The sequence below is a fragment of the Micromesistius poutassou genome, assembly GCF_964030765.1.
Source record: "Micromesistius poutassou genome assembly, chromosome: 5".
NCBI classification, from domain to species: Eukaryota; Metazoa; Chordata; class Actinopteri; order Gadiformes; family Gadidae; genus Micromesistius; species Micromesistius poutassou.
In genome coordinates this window covers 1,199,584-1,207,459 of record NC_140275.1, presented here as the reverse complement: position 1 = coordinate 1,207,459, position 7,876 = coordinate 1,199,584, and the positions used below count along the sequence as shown (strand labels likewise).

At 50.7% G+C, this 7,876-nt stretch overlaps 1 pseudogene across 1 annotated transcript in view; it reads left to right on the top strand.

The window, feature by feature from the left end:
- LOC311343921 (transcriptional activator MN1 pseudogene) overlaps positions 1-1,635 on the top strand; it is a 13,008-nt pseudogene extending 11,373 nt beyond the window's left edge. Inside the window, exon 4 of the transcript XR_014684126.1 lies at positions 1,583-1,635. The product of XR_014684126.1 is annotated as a transcriptional activator MN1 pseudogene (transcript). The remainder of the gene's footprint in view (positions 1-1,582) is intronic.
- The last annotated feature ends 6,241 nt before the right edge of the window (positions 1,636-7,876 follow it).

Here is a 7,876-nt window from a genome sequence, read left to right as displayed (position 1 = left end):
CCCCCGGCAGGCCCCGGCCAGCCCCCACCGCTGAAACACCCCCAGCCCCCACCCCCAGCCCTCCACCCCCAGCCCTCCACCCCCCAGCCCCCACCCCCAGCCCTCCACCCCCAGCCCCCCAGCCCCGACGCACAGCGAGGCAAACAATCGCACATACAGTAAATACGCTTTGAATGGATAAACGGATAGATTTGGGATGTGGAACATCATCAAATTAAAAATATATACGTATTGTAAATCCGTGCAAAGGGATTAGTATATATTAAACACATCACCCCTTAAGAATGATGCTTATTGACACGTTTATATGTGCGGATATAAAATTTTAAACATTGTGTGAATTTAGTTTAATATAAAGTGGCCAAAAGTGATTAAGAAAAAAAAAAAGTTAACTGCCACACTTATGCACTGGCCACGGTCCAAACACATTAAGATGGAATGGCTGCCAAGAGGACAAGGCACCGAGGTTTTATGAAAATGATTGAGAGTTGGACAGAGGACAATTTGTGCCATAAAAAGTTTGAAAGAGCTGAGGCTGAAAGATCTTGATATAATAAAAGCCTCCGGTACTCTCTCTTTCTCTATCGCTCCCCTTCCTTCCATCTCTCTCCCTCTCTCTCTATAGATCTCTCTCTCTCTCTCTCTCTCTCTTTCATTCTATATACATCTAGATATAGATAGATGGCTGATGTTTAAAGGCATCATTTTAGACACCACCTCATAGCTCACATCCTCTATCCAGTGCGGTTATGAGCGGAGGGAACCACATTTGCGTCGTTGAATGACAGGTCGGCGTGCGGCTCTCTCGCAGAGCCCCGGGTTCATCCGCCACGTCTCAAAAACAAAAGTCAGCCCACATGTTACGGTTTGAGTGTGACTCACCGCTGCTCCACTTCCAAACACCAACGGTGTGCAAAAAGCGCGCTGGCAATCGACAAGAGTTCACCTCCATATTTCCCTCGTGTTCCACGGTAACTAATGGCAACCGGTTTTAGATTTCACACCGTTCCTTCCGACGGGGGGAAAAAGTAAACGAGAGGAAGTCAATGAGGGGGGGGAGCAGGGGGCTCATTTGAGGGGTCTCGGCTTTGGCAACACATTGTGTTTACAATGCAATTAGCACGTAATTGTCCTAATTAGCCCCGGCCCCCCTACCACCCCACCTACCCTCCCCATCCCATTTACCCCAAAACCCTGTGGCCCTCCCGAAGCCAAAACCCCCGGCCGCGGGCCCCTCACCCCCCCCCCCCGGGGGGGCGGTGTACCAGGAGCTCCGCTGTAATGTTTCCATGAGCCTATGATGACAACGAAGGGACCAGTCAGCGGCGATCTGGAGCCGCGCAGGGGGAGCGATGCGCTCAGGAATCAATGCCTCTGGGCGCCTTTCTCTGGTGCTGGGGGGTGGGGGGGGGGGGCAACATGTGGAAACAACCCCCCACCCACCACCCCCCACCACCACCACCACCACCACACCACACACACTCCATACGGCAACACACACGCCACGCACACATTCACCAATACCACCAGCGAGCTCCTCCTCCCCCCCCTGCCTCCTCTCTCCTCTCCGCTCTGCCTCCAGTCCCCGTGGGGGCCCCTCCCCAGCAGAAGGGCCCCCGTCCAGGGGCCATCTGAGCCCTGTGGCCATGGGTTGCCAAGCCGGGGCTCCCAGCAGGCCGCGCCGGGCTGACACTTTAGACAGAGTCTGGGGAGGCTGTGCGGTCTGGCCCGCCGGTCTGGATGGCTGCCGGGGGAGCAGGGTGGGGTGGGGTGGGTGGGTGGGTGGGTGGGGGGGGGGGATATGTACAAGGCACATGTCAACGCAAAGCCAGGGAGCGCAGGCTAGGGGCCTCTCCTGGGGCCCCCCGCAATGGCTGGGTAGGTCTGGCTCTCCCAGGCACGGGGGGGCCCCCGCATCGATCCGCAGCCAAGACGGGCGTCGGGCGGGGGGGGGGGGGGGGGCGCACATCAGAAGCAGCGGCCAGCAGCAGCAGCAGCAGCAGCAGCAGCAGCGGCGGAGGCGGCGGCCGTGTGACAAGGTGGCGAGTGAATGTAAGCGGTGACTTTGAGCGCACTAATGCAATGTCAATGTCACTCTGCCTCCTTCGATTTTTCCTTGCCTTCGTTTGCTCCTTTCTGCATGTTTTTTTTCTCAGACTTCTAGTTTCTCGCTGCAGTGCCGTGTGCGCGTTTGGGTGTGCGCGCATGTGTGTGAGTGTGTGTGTGTGTGTGTGTGTGCGTATTGCGCTTGTGTGCACTTTTGTGCATGTGTGTTCTATGGAAACTTGAGACTCTTACTTATCCAACAATGTAGGCGGCATCCAAACTCAAATGCTCTCTCTTATTATTCAGATCAGCCTTACCTTACCTACCGTGTATCACTGGTCATTAGTATTGCCTTTTGTAAACTGCAAACTCAGTACAGAAACACACACTTGATAACAATCTCTGCAGTGTTGCATCTTTGAATGAAAAAAAAAAACACGACAACAAAAAACAGGAGCACTGCTGCTACACACTCTCAGCCAGGCATACACACACGCTACACACAAACAAACGCATTCTGCAGCTCTGCAGGTGCTGTCATGGGCCCATCTCCCACCCCCTACCTCCTACCCCCTACCCCCTACCTCCTACCCTCTACCTGCTACCTTTTCAGGGCTGTGCTCTTTTTTAGTGCATATCTGTTTTAAGCCTCTTCTCTTCTGGCTAATTACTGGATGGATGGATTCTTCGGCAGCCAATAGCTCGCTACCGTCACCATCAACAGTTCCGCCACCTCCACCAGCACCACCACCACCAACACCAGCACCACCACCACCCCCCCATCACCCCCCCCACCACCCCACCCCCCCAGCACCTCCACCAGCACCACCACCACCCCCACCACCACCACCACCAACACCACCACCACTTCCACCACCACCCCACCACCAACACCACTCCACCACCATCACCACCAGCACCACCACCACTACCCCCCCACCAGCACCAGCACCACCCCCACCCCCCCCCCCTCCCCCCCCTATTTGACTCCCGCTCTCTTGATCCTGAAGCAGTGGGGTGAGGGAGAAGGGGGTGTGGGGTGAGGGGATGGGGGGTTGGGGTGAGGGGATGTGGGGATGGGGGGTGGTACAGATATGTATTAATGAAGCAGTGAAGGGCAGGGGGTGACTCAGAGAGTGAGAGAGAGAGGGGGCAGCAGGGGCAACCGAGAGAGAGGAGAGAGAGGAGAGAGAGAGAGCGAGGAGAGAGAGAGAGGGAGAGAGAGAGACAGAGAGAGAGAGCGTGAGAGAGAGACACAGAGAGAGAGAGCGAGAGAGAGAGAGAGCGAGAGAGAGGAGAGAGAGAGAGAGAGAGAGAGAGAGGGAGAGAGAGAGACAGAGAGAGAGAGGCGTGAGAGAGAGGGGAGAGAGAGTGAGAGAGAGAGAGATGAGAGAGAGAGGGAGGGGGAAATAGCAAGTAGCTATTTGCATGCAGAGATGAGATTCAGAAATTCCACCAATGCCCGCCCTCGCTCTCTTTCTCTCTCTCTCTGTCTACCTACCCTACATTGTCATTCTTTCCCCTTCAGCCCACATTCTCTCTCTCTCATCTCTCTCTCTCTCTCTCTCTCTCTCTCTCTCTCTCTCTCTCTCTCTCTCTCTCTCTCTCTCTCCTCTCTCTCTCTCTCTCTCTCTCGCTCTCTCTCTCTGCTCTACCTCCTTGTCTCTCTCCCTTGCTCTCCGGCTTGCTGCCACTGCTGATTTGAATAATTCAGCACCAGCCCGTATTCTCCAGGGTCTCATTGTCTGTATGGCAGCAGAATGAGGAGGAGTGAGAGCGCAGGAGAATGAAGGAGTCCAAGAACGACAGACAATGGGAAGAAATGAGAGAGCGACTGCGCCTTAGAGAGAGAGAAAGAGAGAGAGAGAGAGAGAGAGAGAGAGAGAGAGAGAGAGAGAGAGAGAGAGAGAGAGAGAGAGAGAGGAAAGGGTGGGAGAAGTGCCATAGCTGGACAACGTGTGTGTGTGTGTGTGTGTGTGTGTGTGTGTGTGTGCGTGCGCCTGTATGAGTGTGTGGGCACGTGCATGTCTGTGTGTAAACACCCGTGCATGTGTGTGTGTGAGTGCATGTGTGAGTGCACCCCTGCTCGTGTGTGTGTGTGCGTGCGTGCGTGCGTGTGTGTGCGTGTGAGTGTGCGTGCGTGCGGGTGTGTGTGTGCGTGCGTGCGTGCGTGTGTGCGTGCGTGTGTGTGTGTGTGTGTGCGTGTGTGTGCGTGTGTGTGTGTGTGGACCTGTGTAAACTACAGGGGAGGTGAGGTCCCACCGCGCCGGCCTTCACTTTGCTGTGGTGTAAATCAGCACTAATGAGGGAGAGGAGGAAGACCTCGTCCTGGTAACACAAAGCACAACCTCTCACCATGGAAACACACACACACACATGCACACACACACGCACACACGCGCACACGCACGCACGCACGCACGCACGCATGCACGCATGCACACACACACACATATAAGGACCCATACAACACAACAAGATTAGTCAACATTCAGATGAACTCACTGTACTGTATGTATGGATGCATATATTATATATACATATAATATATAAATGGACAAACCTATACTTTATATATGGATATACCTATACTATATATATGGATGTACTTATACTGTATTTATGGATGTACTTATACTGTATATATGGATGTACTTATACTGTATATATGGATGTACCTATGCTGTATTTATGGATGGACCTATACTATATATATGGATGTACTTATACTGTATATATGGATGTACTTATACTGTATATATGGATGTACTTATACTATATATATATGGATGTACTTATACTGTATATATGGATGTACCGTCCTATACTGTATATATGGATGTACCGTCCTATGCTGTATTTATGGATGTACTTATACTATATATATGGATGTACTTATACTGTATGTATGGATGTACCTACATATTGCTTTCTAATCTGAAAAGGTTCTTCCCATTGTCACAGTAACTGTACGTGTTACTTAGATATCCAGTAGGAACGTAGGCGGTATTACATCATCAAGAGGCTTTGGCACAAAAATCGAATAATCTTCAGAGCTTTGGCTACAGTCATGCGTGCTTTAAATATGTTTTTGTATCTCTTTATTTTCCCGTAAGATTTAACGTTGGTTACACGGGAATGATCTAGAAAGGTCTAATCGGATTGGCTGGTGAATGAGCTGTCTCTTCCTCTCTGACGACGTGTGAAGAAGAGGAGTGAGTGAGTGAGGGGATGAGTGAGTGAGAGGATGAGTGAGTGAGGGGATGAGTGAGTGAGAGGATGAGTGAGTGAGGGGATGAGTCAGCGAGCGGATGAGTGAGTGAGAGGGTGAGTGAGTGAGGGGATGAGTCAGCGAGCGGATGAGTGAGTGAGAGGGTGAGTGAGTGAGAGGAGGAGTGAGTGAGAGGGTGAGTGAGTGAGGGGATGAGTGAGTGAGGGGATGAGTGAGTGAGAGGATGAGTGAGTGAGGGGATGAGTGAGTGAGAGGATGAGTCAGCGAGCGGATGAGTGAGTGAGGGGATGAGTCAGCGAGCGGATGAGTGAGTGAGGGGATGAGTCAGCGAGCGGATGAGTGAGTGAGGGGATGAGTGAGTGAGAGGGTGAGTGAGTGAGAGGGTGAGTGCCACAGTGGGTCATTGAGACACAATGATGGAGACGAAGAGAAACACAGCCTGAAATCAGTCGGTAGGCAATGAATGAATATGAATAGGACTTTCATATCCATAACTGCTGATGGGTAAACAAGAAATATGATCTATGTTTCTCTCTGGCTTTCTCTCTCCTGGTGGCTGGCCCCTTTCTCTCTGAGATCCATTTGTCTATTTCATGCTCTCTCTTATTCTTTCGCTCTAGTGGCAATATGTGTCTCTCTCTTTCTGTCTCTCTCTCTATCTCTCTCTCTCTATACCTGCATGTTGTTGTGTTGGATCTGTCATTGCTGTTTTTTTTGCTGGTAAATGATGGGTCATGTCTAATTCTACCTCGGTTAGGATGTGTGTGTGTGTGTGTGTGTGTGTGTGGGGGGGGGGGGGGGGGGGACAAGGATATATCCCCCATCCTCTCCTCCCTACAGACACACACACACACACACACACACACACACACACACACACACACACACACACACACACACACACACACACACACACACACACACACACACACACACACACACACACACACACTGTGTAGGTAGCAGTGAGATCTGGTCTCTGAGTGCCAAGCTGTTAGTAACGGGCGCTTCTTCACAGAGCTACTGCTGATTTATACCCATAAGAAAAGATGTCAGTAATAGCTGCACCCTCATGAATATGGACCAACGCAGAGCCTTTGTAGTCTCCGCACAGTGACTTCAGTCAGGCACCTTCTCTCTCAGGAGCCGACACACACCACATCTCAACAAGGCGGGGTTTTAAGTCGCTAAGAGAGAGCCGAAAACAACACACACACACACACACACACACACACCGACACCAACGTCGAGCCGTCAAAGGGACGATGACGCAAATATTGTGAAAGGTTTTTTTTCCTTCTTTATTGGAGTTATCTGAACTTTGCTGTGAGAAAGCAAAGGCGTTAAAACGCACGTGTTTGGACCGCTGTGAGCGCTGTTGTGATGGGAGGCTGAAGCAGGCCTCGCGCGCGTTGGTTCAGCCAGCGCCACGCCGGGTGGTTCTATATTTGGCGCAGAACTCAAAAACAAAAAAGATTTGAAGTCATGCGTGATGAAAAGGGTTTTGTTTTTAACAAGACGAGACCTCACACGGTACATTAATAGAAACCGGTGCTGTTTATTGTGAATATTTACTGTTTATCAGATGCTAAACGACAGTGATTTCTCCAGTAGGACAGGTCGACATATATCGGTCTGTTTGTTCGAAATGATATATTATTCAATTAAAGTGGAATGAATGGATGAACAATAATATGAATCATAATCCGTTCATCTCCATGCAATATGATAGATGATTTGATAATGACATCATCTCATCTCACATTGCATTTCAATTTCTTTCTCACCTTCTCCATCCCTCGATTGCTTTGGACACATGTTGCTGTTGCTTACCAGTTACCAACATGATTGGGTTCATTTATGAATCTAAACCGGAGGGTGTGTGTGTGTGTGTGTGTGTGTGTGTGTGTGTGTGTGTGTGTGTGTGTGTGTGTGTTTTCCTTTCCGTGTCTCTGACAGGAACCCAGGGAAGTCCACTTCACGTGATGAGGCGTTGCATGAAGAATGAAGCCACAAGAGAGTAACGGTCAAGTAATCAGCTTCAGGAATTTCATCAATGAATTAAACTTTTTCCTTCCGCACACCAAAGGGGACTCTGCTACGGCGCTGCTTTGAGAGAGCAAAGAAGGAGAGAGAGAGTTGTGCGTCTGTTGTGCGTGTGCACACGGCGGGCCGTCTCGTTTGGTCTTGGTCTTCATGTTGGGTTTGTTTGGATTGGGTCCGTGAGGTCTCCACTCGCTGCACCAAAAAGTGCAGAGTGGAAATGTACGAGAGAAGAAGGAGCAAAAAAGACAAAAGAGAAACACAACGATTGGACCACAGTGGTGAGAGAGAGCAAAGGAAGGTATGAGGGAGGAGGAACACAAAGGAAGAGGCAGGCACGGGGAGAGAGAGGCTTCAACATCTGCTATGCAGCTGTTAGGATTTCTGGGAGAAGAGAGAAAACAAGGAATGAAACATGGGAGGGGGTACGGGAAGAGTTGCAATAAAAGAGAAGATCCAAAATGGCAGGGTTTGAGAGAGCGTAACGTTTCTCCTGCTATGCGAGCTAAAGTCTTTCACTCTGGGTTCAAAGTCCTGAACTTGTTTCACCGTTGA